Raw genomic sequence first — 14,486 nt, 5'->3', positions numbered from 1 at the left:
CTGGTTGGAAGGTCTTCTAGTCCATACCCTGCTCAGGCAAGAAGCCCTATACCATTTCAGACAAATTGTCCAATCTCTTCTTAAAAACTCCCAGTTTTGGAGCATCCACAACTTCTGGAGGCAAGTTGTTCCATTGATTAATTGTTCTGACTGTCAGGAAATTTCTCCTTAGTTCTAAGTTGCTTCTCTCCTCGATTCGTTCCCATCTGTTGCTTCTTGTCCTACCTTCAGGTGCTTTGGAGAGTAGGTTGACCCCTTTGTCTTAAACACTGGAACACTTCTAGAGAGTGTGCAGTTAATAGTTCTAGCCGGATGAATTTGGGGAGAGAGAATCTCTCTTTCTAACATGGATCTTCTATGCAAGATGATGAGCATGTTGAGATTCTGGAATGACTCAAGAAGTCAGGTAAATGCAGAATCAGGAAGTCCTCGACTTATAACCAGGGGTGGGCTTCAAAATTTTTAGCAAGGGGTTCTCTGCCTGGATGCTGGGTGGGCGTGGCCATGGTGGGTGTGGCCTAGTCAGCCTCCTCCACCACATGGGGGGCCTTTTTGCCCTCCCCGGGCACCAGAGGCTTTCCTCGAGCATCTGGGAGGGCGAAAACTGGGCACCAGAGACCCCCTGGAGGCCTGAAATGGGCCCGTTTCCCAAACTTCCAGTAGGCTTATTTTTTCCCCTCCCCTCTGAGCCTCCGTGCATGCTCTGCACTTACTTGCATCCAAAACAGCCATGTGGGGACTCCGGGGAGGGGAAGGGTGGCATGTGTGGGGCCAGCCAGGAGTGGGATTTGGGGGTTCTCCGAACTGCACAGAATCTTAGCTAGAGGTTCCCCCGAACCCCTGCAAACCCCCAGCAGCCTACCCCTGCCAACAATTCGCTTACTGACCATTTGAAGTTCCATTCGAGGACTGTTTATACTGAGATAACTCTGAACTGAAAGCAGTTGCTCTGTGATTTCTTTTCTCACCACCAGATAGTGCCAGAGAACTGTCATTCATTTGGTTTCTTTAAGTTCATGGAAGATGCTTTAGAGGGCTAAAGAAAGGAGAAAAAAAATATCTTTGGCCTAAACCAAATGCTATCAGAAGTGAAGGATTTATTAATGCAGCAACTATTAATCCCTGAGGGAGATATAATGCAACCCTCGTGAACTATTTCTAAGGCAAGGAGAATTTGATTACTGAGTCCTAATGTTACCAATTGCAAAACTGGACATTTCTTATCATTAAGGAAATAGGAAAAATGATGACTTCAGCTTGGCTTCTCAGTCATTTCCATTCATTGGTTCTCGCTTTGTGCAACAAAGCTCCAGTTTTCACAATTGATAGACCTTCAGGTATCTAAAGACTCTGAAGTCTCCACTTTGTTTCTCAAGACTAAACATATCCAGCTCTTTGGCCCCTCCTTCCTTCCCACTTCACCACCGTCCTTTTAAAAATGCGGTACCCAGAAACATGCAATGATAGGTAAGCCTGATAGAAATGATAGGTAGATAATTGTAGGTAGGTAGGTAAGTAGGGAGAGGGAGGGAGGTGGAGAGAGAGAGAGAGAGAGGGAGGGAGGGAGGGAGGGATAGATAGATAGATGATAGATAGATAGATAGATAGATAGATGATAGATGATAGATAGATAGATAGATAGATAGATAGATAGATAGATAGATAGATAGATAGATATGATATGATATGATATGATATGATATGATATGATATGATATGATATGATATGATATGATATGATAGATGTTTTGGATGGATGGATGGATGGATGGATGGATGGATGGATGGATGGATGGACGGATAGATGATAGATAGATACATACATCAGAAGTACTGTAGATCAGAGAGATAGAGAGATAGATAGAGAGATAGATACATCAGAAGTACTGTAGCTCATAGATAGAGAGATAGAGAGATAGAGAAATAGAGAAATAGAGAGATAGAGCGATAGAGCGATAGAGAGATAGATAGATACATCAGAAGTACTGTAGATCATAGAGAGATAGAGAGATAGATACATCAGTACTGTAGATCATAGATAGAGAGATAGAGCGATAGAGAGAGAGAGAGAGAGATCAGAAGTACTGTAGATCATAGATAGATAGATAGATAGATGATAGATAGATAGATAGATGATAGATAGATAGATAGATAGATAGATAGATAGATAGATAGATATGATATGATATGATATGATATGATATGATAGATGTTTTGGATGGATGGATGGATGGATGGACGGACGGATAGATGATAGATAGATACATACATCAGAAGTACTGTAGATCAGAGAGATAGAGAGATAGAGAGAGATAGATACATCAGAAGTACTGTAGATCATAGATAGAGAGATAGAGAGACAGAGAAATAGAGAAATAGAGAGATAGAGCGATAGAGAGATAGAGAGATAGATACATCAGAAGTACTGTAGATCATAGATAGAGAGATAGAGAGATAGAGAAATAGAGAAATAGAGAAATAGAGAGATAGAGCGATAGAGAGATAGAGAGATAGAGAGATAGAGAGATAGATACATCAGAAGTACTGTAGATCATAGATAGATAGATAGATAGATAGATAGATAGATAGATAGATAGATAGATAGATAGATAGATAGATAGAGTTGGAAGAATATTCTGTTCCACTTCCAAGCTGGGAGGAAGGTACTGGAAACATGGAGGCAGATTGGAAAGATGGTTTAAAGATGAAGCAAAATCACATGGGTTTGTGGTTCTGGGCAGCTGACCACATGGAGTTGAGAGCCAGGGGTTTTTATACCTTCTCTTGAGCTTTGAACTTGAATTTCCTGTTCTTGTGCAAGGACATATTCTGTTGGCTGTTGTCAGATTCCCATGGTGTGATGTGCACATTCTAAGAGCTTGTCTGAGCTACGTTTGGTTGATGCAATGAAGGAGCTTGTTGGGCAATTCCTATTGTGGCTGAGGGCTAACCCTACCTTTGTTGCAGAACTTGCTGTAGGGAATTTGCTTATGAATAGAGCTATCTATTTCTGACTATATCTAGTGCCGACATCTGCTGTCGGTTATTAAGGAAGGGGGGGGGCTATTAAGTCCTGCCTCTAAAACACTTGTTTCTTCATTTTTCATTCAGGGAAATATAATATTCTGCCTTTTTAATATTTCCTAAAATATTTCATTCTTCTAGAAGGGTAGGTGCTACCTTTCTATGATAGATAGGTAGATATGATAGAAAGCCTGATAGAACAGAGTATTTGTATCTCAGGTGGAACTGCAGAGTCCTTGGTGCCCTCTGAACTTGGTGGTTTTCTTGCAGATCTTTCATTACTTGATTAGGTAAATCTTCAGTGCTTACACATGCAAAGGAGCCTCATCAGAAAAATACCTTTGCTTTTTTGCAACTCTGCACAGGATGGAGTGGAAGATTTTTTTTTTAAATGTACCACTTTGCTTGTTTATTATTAAACCTCTCTGCTGCTCAACTTGGCGAGATAACTCTGGGTGGCTTAAAGGTAAAGGTTCCCCTGGCATATATGTGCTAGTCGTTCTCGACTCTAGGGGGCCGTGCTCTTCTCTGTTTCAAAGCCGAAGAGCCAGTGCTGTTCAAAGACGTCTCCGTGGTCATGTGGCCAGTATGACTAAATGCTGAAGATGCCAGGGACGTGCAGTAAGGGGAGGCAGGGGAGGCAGAGCCTCACCACTGTCATCCTGGAAAAAAAAATTAAAAGGAAAAAGGTGAGCTAGTTGCTGCCAGAGTTACAGTGGATGATTCTACTTAGTGCTTAACTGCAGGAGGCGAGAGAACCACGTGCCTCCTTTAGTCTATCTTTATGATCACTTGAGCAGAGTTAAGCAAGGGTTAAAAGGCGAAAAATTCCTTATGCAAAGGAGGCACGGGGTTCTCTCGCCTCCTCCTGCAGAGGGCACTTTTTTTAGAGGCTTTTTTAAAACAGTTAAGCAGACTCATCCATTGGGGACTCTAGCAGCAACTAGCCCAGCCTGGCTTCAGCAGCTCTTGCCTTTTTCTTTTTACATTTTTTACATTTTCATCATGGCAGACAAGAGCAGAATTGAAATCCTCTATGACACAGCTGGAAAAGGTATGTGGGTTGGACGGAGGGAGTGGGGAGGAATTCAAAATTATTGTAATTTGTAAGTAATTTTTTATTGTAATTTGTGTGTGTGTGTGTGCGTGTGTGAGCGCGTGTGTTTGTTTCTTCACTTCACTCAATTTGAGAGAGAGTTTGAGAAGAGAGGGAAGGCGGAGAGGCAAGGAGGGCAGCTTGTTTGAGAAGAGGGGGTCAGCCCGCCAGCAGAGGCGGGTCTTTTACCCGCCTCTGCTGGCAGGCTGGTGCTTTCTTTCTTTTGCCTGCCGTGCCCCCTTCCCCCCCACCGGGAGCCCCATCCTGCTCCCCTCTCCCTTTCCCCCTCCTCCTCTCCCCTTTCTTCGCCGGCTGCTTCCTCGTCCCCCCGCCTCCTCCATCCCCGCTGCTGTGTCCGACAGAGGCGTCTCGTGTCTATGGCGGACATAACCGCGAGACACCTCTGTTGGGGACAGGGCGGGGAAGCTGCTTCTCACCGCCGCCACGCTCCGCTGCCTTGCACCCCGCCTCCTCCGTCTCCGCCGCTGTGTCCGACAGAGGCATCTCGCGTCTATGGCGGACATAAATGCGAGACACCTCTGTCGGGGACAGTGGTGGGGACACTGCTTCTCGCCGCCGCCACGCTCTTGCCTCACCAACCGTAAACCTCAACGCATGCCACTGGAAGGTGTATGGAGCACTTTTACCTTCCCACCAAAGGTGGTTCCTATTTTTCTACTTGCATTTTTTACATGCTTTCGAACTGCCAGGTTGGCAGAAGCTGGGACAAGTAATGGGAGCTCACTCTGTTAAGCGGTGCTAGGGATTCGAACCGCCAAACTGCCGACCTTTCTGATCGACAAGCTCAATGTCTTAGCCAGTGCGTCCCTTTTACCTGGGTGACTTACAGTCATATAATTAAAATGCAACATAAAACCTTAAAACAATACAAAAAAAATTATACCTTTAAAATTCAATTAACCAAGGTGGGAAATGTTTTACCTGGCCTATTGCAAACAACCCAAAATGGAAGATTTTCCTTAGGCCTAAATCTTGCCAGGCTGCAATTCTCAGGGAGGGGTGAAGGAGATGGAAACAGAATTCCCCCTCCCCCTTGCCCCCTGAAATGGAACAGTCTGGAACACAAATCATTGTATATACACCAACGTTTTCTATGCAAAAGGAAAATACCGAGATGACAACGGTACTTTCTTATTGCCTTTTCATTTCGTGAATATATTTTGATAAAGGCGTCACGAAGGTTTGAGCGTGATCACTTCCAACAGCCTTCTAATGGGGGTGGGGGGAAAGCCGAAACGATATTATTTGTTGTTGCTTAGATACTTACGTCCATCCTGCCCGGAAAGCTAAGGGGGGAAAAAACATTGAATGAAATATAATTTGGTTGTGTGACTGGATACGATTGGAAAAGCGTAGAATTTAGCAGCTTCTTCCTCGTCTGAAGATCTTTTAGTCATAGGCGTCTCATTAGAAGCGAAGACGTAAAATGCAAGAATCAATCTAATGAGAATGTGCTGTGCTCACTCACAATGTCTTTAGACCACAGTGACGAAAAGGCGTGTTCCTTCCATCCTGCCTGCACCCTGGGAGACATGCTAATGACATGTCTATTTATAGTGTGATGGAGCCACAAGTCAACTGTAAGTCAAGCCCTTCCTGGATGCCGAATGGGCCCTTCATCTTCTAGCATTGGCTGCCTCTCCTTCTCCGCCAGCCTTTCTTTGCGGGCAATTCTCCTCTCCCTTTTCTCCTCGGCTGACACGCCCCCACCCATTTGCCCTCCGCAATGGGTCACCACCCCTCCAATGCTTGAAAATAAAGCTTCTCTATGGATCAGGAGCAGTGGTGGGTTTCAAAAATTGTTCGAACCTACTATGTGGGTGTGGCCTCCTTTGTGGGAGTGGCTTGCCGCCCATGTGATCGGATGGGAGTGGCTTGCCGCCCATGTGACCGGATATGAAGAGGCCGACGACACTTGTCAGAACCACCTTAAATTAACTCACACACAGCACTGGCATGCATAAGAATATGATGTAAACTTGTTTTTTAAAAGGCATCTTTGGTTTGCGTTAAAACAACTTCAACACACACAATGTTCTGATTGCACCACAAACGCAGTAGTCATCCTTACCTTTCACAGAGGCACTGAGTTTTATAAATAGGAGCATGATAGTGTAGAATAATCATATCCAAGGACCAGTGGTGGGTTTCAAAAACTTTTGGAACCTCTTCTGCAGGTGTGGCCTGCTTTCCGGGTCCACTGGTGGAACCTCTTCTAACCGGTTCGGTAGATTTGACGAACCGGTTCTACCGAATAGATGCAAACTAGTAGGAACCCACCTCTGATCAGGAGGCAGTGTGCCACTTCCACCAGATGTGGGTTCCTACCGGTTTGGCCAAGTAGGTAGGAATTCGGCTGGCCACGCCCACGAACCATTTCTATTGGCGGCACCATCTTGTTTTTTGCTTTTGCGCATGCGCAGAAGCAAGTTTTTACTACTGCGCATATGCGCATCAAGCGCACACAAATGTGAAGCGTGCCCCTGAGTGAACCGGCAGTAACAGAAGCCAGAACCCACACCTGACCCCCACCCTCCACCCCCCCATCATTAAATAGTTGGCCACCCCCGAAAATGCTGATCACTCTGATATCTTCTGGTGGATCACAAACAGCCAACTGGGGAAGGGAGGAAGATGGTGTGTTCCAGGCTGTGGGATCGCCATCATCCATCGCCACTGTCACCGCCCATCACCGCCGCTGCCTATCGCTGCTTCCGCACGCCCCATTTTCAGCCTCCATGTGTCCCATTTTTAGCCTCCGAGTGTCCCATTTTTGGCCCATACCAGGTGGCATGGATCGCTGAACTTCTCAGCTGTAATGGTTGGATGCTTGGTGCCATAGAAAAGAGAACTAGGGAGGGTTTGGGGGGGGGGGTTAATTTTTTTTAAATAAAAATCTGGGCTTTGTTATTTGTATAAATAATTCAAAGTGGCAAATATACCTAATTCTCCCCCCTATTTCTTCCATAAGAAAAATCCTTTGAGGTGGGGGTGGGCTGAGACAGGGTGATTGACCAAAAGCCATCTAACTGCCTAAGGTGGGACTAGAACTCCCAGTCTCCTGGTGGGACTAGAACTCCCAGTCTCCTGCTTTTTAGCCTGGTGCCTTAATCGCTATACAAAATTGGCTCTTATCTTTTATTATTAAGCACTAAGAGACAATTAAAAAAAATTAGGGTCAGACTCAGGGTCTAAATTGAATCACATCTGCTAAGGAACTACCAGCTTTCTGCTTATCCCCTTGCCCCCCACATAAATACCTGGGTACTGACTTGATCCTGAATTTTAGAAAGTGATCAATGGGTGGAAAGTCCCACTCATCAGGACGGACAATGAATGACCACGCTGGCCAAGAATTTCCTGCAGCGCCCACTCTTGACCCCCAGGGACAATGTAACTCCTATGAGAAAGATTCCGTTGGATCAACATAGCAGACCTCTGGAATCTGGAAAGCATTTTTGTTTCGCTTTGCTTTGATTGATGGCACAGCATGGCAATTGGGGGGGAAAAAAAGAGAATCAATTTATGGGCTGATTTATTAGCATCTGTTAGATCATGAACTCTGCGGCTAGCTGATGTATGCTATAGAGCAGTGTTTCTCAACCTTGGCAACTTGAAGATGTCCGGACTTCAACTCCCAGAATTCCCCAGCCAGCATTCGCTGGCTGGGGAATTCTGGGAGTTGAAGTCCAGACATCTTCAAGTTGCCAAGGTTGAGAAACACTGCTATAGAGCTTATTAAGTTTGGGGGAATTGGGTTTTGAATTCGGGAATGAGACTGGGTGTCCTAGGAGATCAGAAGTGAAGAATCAGAATAATTTTTGTGAGGTTCTTAGTTAGAACATAGGACATAGAACAAGAGAGTTGGAAGGGACTTCAGAGGTCATCTAATCCAACCCCCTGTTCAGGCAAGAGACCCTACATCATTTAAGACAAATCGTTGTTTAGTCTCTTTTTGAAAGCTTGTAGTGATGGAGAAGCCACAATTTGTGAAGGCAAGCTATTCCGTTGGTTAATTGTTAGTTGGTAAATATCAGAGAGACTGTATTAAGACTTCACTCCTGTATTACCACTAGGGTCTATTTGACTCCCTCTGCAAACTTTTAAAGAATCTTTAAAAATGTATAGATTCGCTCAAAAGTTTCTTGAGTACTTGCAAGTATTTAAAGCATGGTAATTTCCTGGACTTTTCAGTTTGTAACTGAATCTTATTTCAACACTATAATAGAATGATTTCCATCATTGATGTAGGTGGATTGTGTTCATGTTTTAGTTTGGGAGGAGGATTTTATTGGGATTAAAAGGCTTTGGAGAACTTTCTCATCTTAAAAGTGTCCTAGAAATACTTAAAAGGAGGGAGGGAGAGAGAGAGAGGCAGAGAAAGACAGGGAGAGAGAGAGAGGAGGAGGGGAATGAGAGAGAGGTGAGTAAAGAGAGAGAGAGAAAGGAAGGGAAAGAGAGGAAGAGAGAGAGAGAGGAAGAGGAAGAGAGGAGGGGAAAGAGAAAGAGAGGAAGAGAAAGAGGGAAAGAGGAGGGGAAAGAGGGAGGAAGAGAAAGAGGAGGGGAAAGAGAGAGAGGAAGGAAGAAAAAGAGAGAGAGGAGGGGAAAGAGAGAGGTGAGTAAAGAGAGAGAGAGAAAGGAAGGGAAAGAGAGAGGAAGAGGAAGACAGGAGGGGAAAGAGAAAGAGAGGAAGAGAAAGAGGGAAAGAGGAGGGGAAAGAGAGAGGAAGAGAAAGAGGAGGGGAAAGAGAGAGAGGAAGGAAGGAAGAAAGAGAGAGGAGGGGAAAGAGAGAGAGAGAGAAAGGAAGAAAGAGGAGGGGAAAGAGAAAGAGAGAGAGAGAGAAAGAAAGAAAAGGAAAGGAAGGAAGGAAGATAGAAAGATAGAAAGATAGAAAGAAAAAGAAAGAAAGAAAGAAAGAAAGAAAGAAAGAAAGAAAGAAGAGTGGGTATTATGCAGAAAGTGTCTTCAAAGTTCTACATCCTATCTATAGACTGAAACTTTGTGAATAATTCCCTGAATTTCTCCAGGGTCAAAAGGGATGGAGAGAGAAAGGACATTCCAATAGTTATTTAGAGTGGGACATAAGAAGTGAAAATAGAACAGCTTCTTTTCTCCCCCGCCTTCAAGGATTTATCTTTGTGTATAAATGTGTTGTCCTGGCAAGTGACAACAGCACCAACTGCTGAGCATCCTCTCTCTACAATGTGTGAACCTCACATTCCTGCAGGTGCAGGTCATTGTGGGAAGAAAATGGAGGTTCCTTTCTCCTCACGTAGCCCCACTCTATGTTATTTAGCAAAACTCTGGCAGAATAATTATTTTCCTACGAGGGAGCTGAGAAAAACAACATGGAAGAGAATATTTATAGCTCAGGGTTGAGCTAACTAGCCCACCATAAAATTAACCAAGCGTTCTGACCGAGGCTTCCCAAGAGTATGAAGCAAACTCTTTGTCTCAACAAAAAAACTTTTTTTATTAATTTACTGTGAATTCTGCTTATTCACATCCAGCAAAGTCTTCCAGAGCCGAGGTGGCGCTGTAGTTAAATGCAGCACTGCAGACTACTTCAGCTGACTGCAGTTCTGCAGTTCGGCTGTTCAAATCTCACCGGCTCAGGGTTGACTCAGCCTTCCATCCTTCTGAGGTGGGTAAAATGAGGACCTGGATTGTTGTTGGGGGCAATATGCTGACTCTGTAAACCGCTTAGAGAGGGCTGAAAGCCCTATGAAGCGGTATATAAGTCTAACTGCTATTGCTATTGCTATTGCTATTCCAAGGGAGGATTTACAGCAGTGGTCCCCAACCTTTTTATCGCCGCGGACCAGTCAGCCTTTGATAATTTTACCGTGGCCCGCTGAGCGCGCGCAGGGGTGGGGGGGCATTGTTCGCGGTTTCGGTGGAATACGTCGATGACCAGCACTAGTAGCGTAGCCTTGCGCAGGCGCAGTTCAGTATGGCTAGCGTAGATAGCGTAGCACAAACTGCGCCTACGCAAGGCTACGCTACTAGCGCTGTCTACGCTAGCCCTACGTAGCTGCGCAGGCGCTCTTAGGTTTTTTTCAGGAATCGGCCAGCATTGAAGCGCTGAAAAGGAATGAGAAGGGCGGCGCTGGACACAGGGGGGCGGTGGGCCGCTGGTGACATCAGAGTGCCACCAGCGGTCCAGTAACACCCCTTGTGCCAGTTAGCCCTAATTTGCATACAGAAAGAAACTATGGCCCCCGGCCGCTGCAGAGATCATGGCCCCCGGCCGCTGCAGCGATCATGGCCCCCGGCCGCTGCGCGGCCCGGTGCCAGGTACTCCACGGCCCGGCACCGGTCCGCGGACCGGGGGTTGGGGATCACTGATTTACAGTCACAGACCTTATCTGGCTTAGAGAGCTGCCAGGCCGATATCTGCAAAACTTGGCAAGGAGACTTGGAGAGTCACGAACCAATTAAGTGAACGAATTGTCTCCTGCAAACTCCACTCCCTTTATGCTCCTCTTTTATTTCCTTTGGGAGGGGCCATTCATTGTCCACCTGTGGCCTTACTTCCCTTCGTCTGGCAGGTCTGTGCATGCACACACTGGAAACAGGCTCCAGCTGTTCGTCTGCCTCACTGATGTCTGACTCTGAAAGCAGCTGATAACTGGCATCTGGCACCCTCTCTGCCTCCGACACAGAGCCCTCATCAGAGCCTTCCCCAGACTCCAGGACTGGCCCAGGTTCCTTCCCAATCTCCTCAGTGTTCGACTCTGCTGCCAACTCCGCAGGCTACTGGCGGGCCACAACAGCCCCGTGCGCCAGATCTAAGCATCCTGCGGGCTTTGAGTTTGACACTCCTGATAGAGCCTCTCCTGTTCGAGCAGGTGGTTGGACTAGAAGACCTCCAAGGTTCCTTCCAACTCCTATTGTATGTTCTCTGTTCTACACACCTTTGCTGTATCTATCCTAAGTAATTAGGAAGGCCTCTTTTTATGCACCTACAGCCACACACAGGTTACCTCTCACCCAAGACTGTGTGTGTCCCATTCTTTGCCCTTAACTTGAAACAGTGAGCAAGGAAAAACGTGTTCGGTGGAAAGTGGAGAAGAGAGAGAGAAACCGATGGGGGGGGGGGAATCACCACTGAGCTCATCTCCTGAATTTATTCCCAACATAGCATGTCAGTGGAATGGAGGGTGATCACATCTATTGCTCCTGACTCAGCTGCCTAAGATTCCAAGCAAGGGATGAAGAAGCTTCTCAAATTCTGACCCTAAGACCTATCCTTTGCATCACTCTGGACGGGGATGGGAGAGGGAGAAAAATAAGAAGACCAGACCTAAATACTGCATAACAGTTGCCCTAAATTAGATGATGACCCACCCACTTTCTGAAAGAATTTGAAGGCAAGAGAAGGTGGACCACCTGCTCCAAGCCGCACCTTGAAGAAACCATGGTTTCTACAACCCAACACTTCTTTGCTTTCTCTGCTCCTAACAAGTATAGCCATATCTGTGTCAGGAGCAAAAGATCTGGGCCATATTTTAACTTGCAGTTCAAACGATGGATTGCTGAAGCTATGCACAAGAATCTAGTTCACTAAGATTCAACACTAAGTCGGCGTCAGATAACAGTCAAAGGAAGTCAAAGAGGAGTTGGACTATTTGTGGGAACATAACAACTCTAAGCTCATGACACACTTAACATGACAAAAAAGCCAACACAGTTCTAGGCTACATAAACAGAGGGATAGAATCAAGATCACGTGAAGTGTTAATACCACTTTATAAGGCCTTGGTAAGGCCACGCTTGGAATACTGCATCCAGTTCTGGTCACCACGATGTAGAAAAGATGTGGAGACTCTAGAAAGAGTGCAGAGAAGAGCAACAAAGACAATTAGGGGACTGGAAACTAAAACATATGAGGATCGGTTGCAGGAACTGGGCATGGCTAGTCTAGTGAAGAGAAGGACTAGGGGAGACAAGATAGTGGTGTTCCAATATCTCAGGGGATGCCACAAAGAAGAGGGGGTCAAGCTATTCTCCAAAGCACCTGAGGGTAGAACAAGAAGCAATGGGTGGAAACTAATCAAAGAGAGAAGCAACCTAAAACTAAGGAGAAATTTCCTGACAGTTAGAACAATTAATCAGTGGAACAACTTGCCTCCAGAAATTGTGAATGCTACAACACTGTATGTTTTAAAGAAGAAATTGGATATCCATTTGTCTGAAGTAGTGGTAGGGTTTCTTGGCTAAGCAGGGGGTTGAACTAGAAGACCTTCAAGGTCCCTTTCAACTCTGCTATTCTATTCTACTCAGCCCCCCACCCCAGCTCTGGCTGTTCTTTTCCTACAATATGGGTTTTAAGCCAGTCAAGTATGCTCTGTTTCAGGTTAGCCCTGTGTAGTCCCCCTTTATTGTTTTGGAGTGGCATTTAATATTTCAGTGTTACTGAATATGCTTATTTTTTAATTGAGCTTTGGGGGTGATTGGTTTTTGCTAATGTGGTCTTGCATTGCTGAAAAAGGCAACATGCCTTCCCAGCTTGTGATTCCTTATTGCTTGTTTCTCTGGGTTTCCTTCTGGCTACAGTTCTGTTGGCTTTCACAACAGTTGGTGTGAGATTGCACACATGGCAGGTGGTCAGGTTGGATAGGAAGAGCTGAGCCACAAAATTTGGCAATAGATAGAAGCTATTATAAATAAATGGAATGAAAATAGAACAGAATTTATTAAAAATACAGGACTCACATTTTTCTGCATGTCTTGCAAATGTGGGAAGATAAATTTTATTATGGTCTTTAACCAACACTGGTTGTTGTTATTGTTGTTAGGTGAGAAGTTGTGTCCGACCCGTCGTGACCCCACGGACAACGTTCGTCCAGGACTTCCTGTCCTCTACCATCCTCGGGAATCCATTTAAGTTCATGCCGACTGTTTTGGTGACTCCATCCAGCCACCTCTTTCTCTGTCGTCCCCTTCTTCTTTTGCCCTCAATCTTTCCCAGCATTAGGCTCTTCTCCAGTGAGTCCTTCCTTCTCATTAGGTGTCCAGAATATTTGAGTTTCATCGTCAGGATCTGGCCTTCTAAAGAGCAGTCAGGGTTGATCTCCTCTAGGACTGACTGGTTTGATTGCCGTGAAGTCCAAGGGACTCACAGGAGTCTTCTCCAGCACCATAGTTCAAAGGCCTCAATTCTTTGACACTTAGCCTTTCTCATGGTCCAACTTTCACAACCATGCATTTCAACTTGGAAAACCAGTTGACAAAACATTGATACATATGTGCATACACACACACACACACACACACAACATTCTACATATCTTGTACAATAAGAATTCAAAAGAAAAAAGAAGGGGAGGGAATAAAATTTCAAAGAAATACAATTTTATTGGACAATATTTGCAGCCTCACCTTCATGACCAAAGTGAGGAAAACCCGGTTCTCTGATGAGTAACTGTGATCTTGTGTTCTATTAGAAAGTAGGAGATGCACTGTGATCGCCTCTCCTCAAATATTCCTTTAAGAGAGGTGAAATTAGCACATTGTGCAAGTTGGGTACAAAATTACAATGCAACAGAAGATGCTGCACATTTTCTATGTCAGAGGAATCGTAAGAGCACAGTTGTTCATGGAATGGAATATTTTGATATTTCCCATCAATGACTGCCGAAGGGAGCTGAGAGAGTCTAGACCAGTGTTTCTCAACCTTGGCAACTTGAAGATGTCCGGACTTCAACTCCCAGAATTCCCCAGCCAGCATTCGCTGGCTGGGGAATTCTGGGAGTTGAAGTCCAGACATCTTCAAGTAGCCAAGGTTGAGAAACACTGGTCTAGACAGAGCAAGTATGCCTCTCACTATTCTCCTCTCAACCTCCGCAGGGCATGGCTGCCCAGTGCCATTGGTGGCTTCACCCGGTGGATTGCCATTACACAAACAGATCCCATCATGAGCTTATTAATACTGAGATTGCCAGAGACCACTATTTTTCTGTAACTGATTCACACAGCGAACTGTTGTGAAATATGAAAAAGAGCAGAATTTGCCAATAACCTTTTAAAATGTAATAGAAGATATAAGAGAGAGAGAGAGAGAGAGAGAGAGAGAGAGAGAGAGAGAGAGAGAGATATGATAGATAGATAGATAGATAGATAGATAGATAGATAGATAGATAGATAGATATATGATGGTAGATAGATGAGAAAGAGAGACAGACAGACAGAGATGATAGATGATAAACAGATAGATGATATAGATAGAAGGATATAGATAGATGATGATAGATGAATGATGATGATGAAGAAGAAGAAGAAGAAGAAGAAGAAGAAGAAGAAGAAGAAGAAGAAGAAGAAGAAGAAGAAGAAGAAGAAAGGC

Source organism: Thamnophis sirtalis, unplaced genomic scaffold (genome assembly GCF_051295495.1).
Source record: "Thamnophis sirtalis isolate CommonGarterSnake01/CBP01778 unplaced genomic scaffold, rThaSir2_p1.2 scaffold_14, whole genome shotgun sequence".
In the NCBI taxonomy this organism is placed as follows: Eukaryota; Metazoa; Chordata; class Lepidosauria; order Squamata; family Natricidae; genus Thamnophis; species Thamnophis sirtalis.
The sequence above is the reverse complement of the archived record's forward strand: the minus strand, read 5'-3'. Positions refer to the sequence as shown.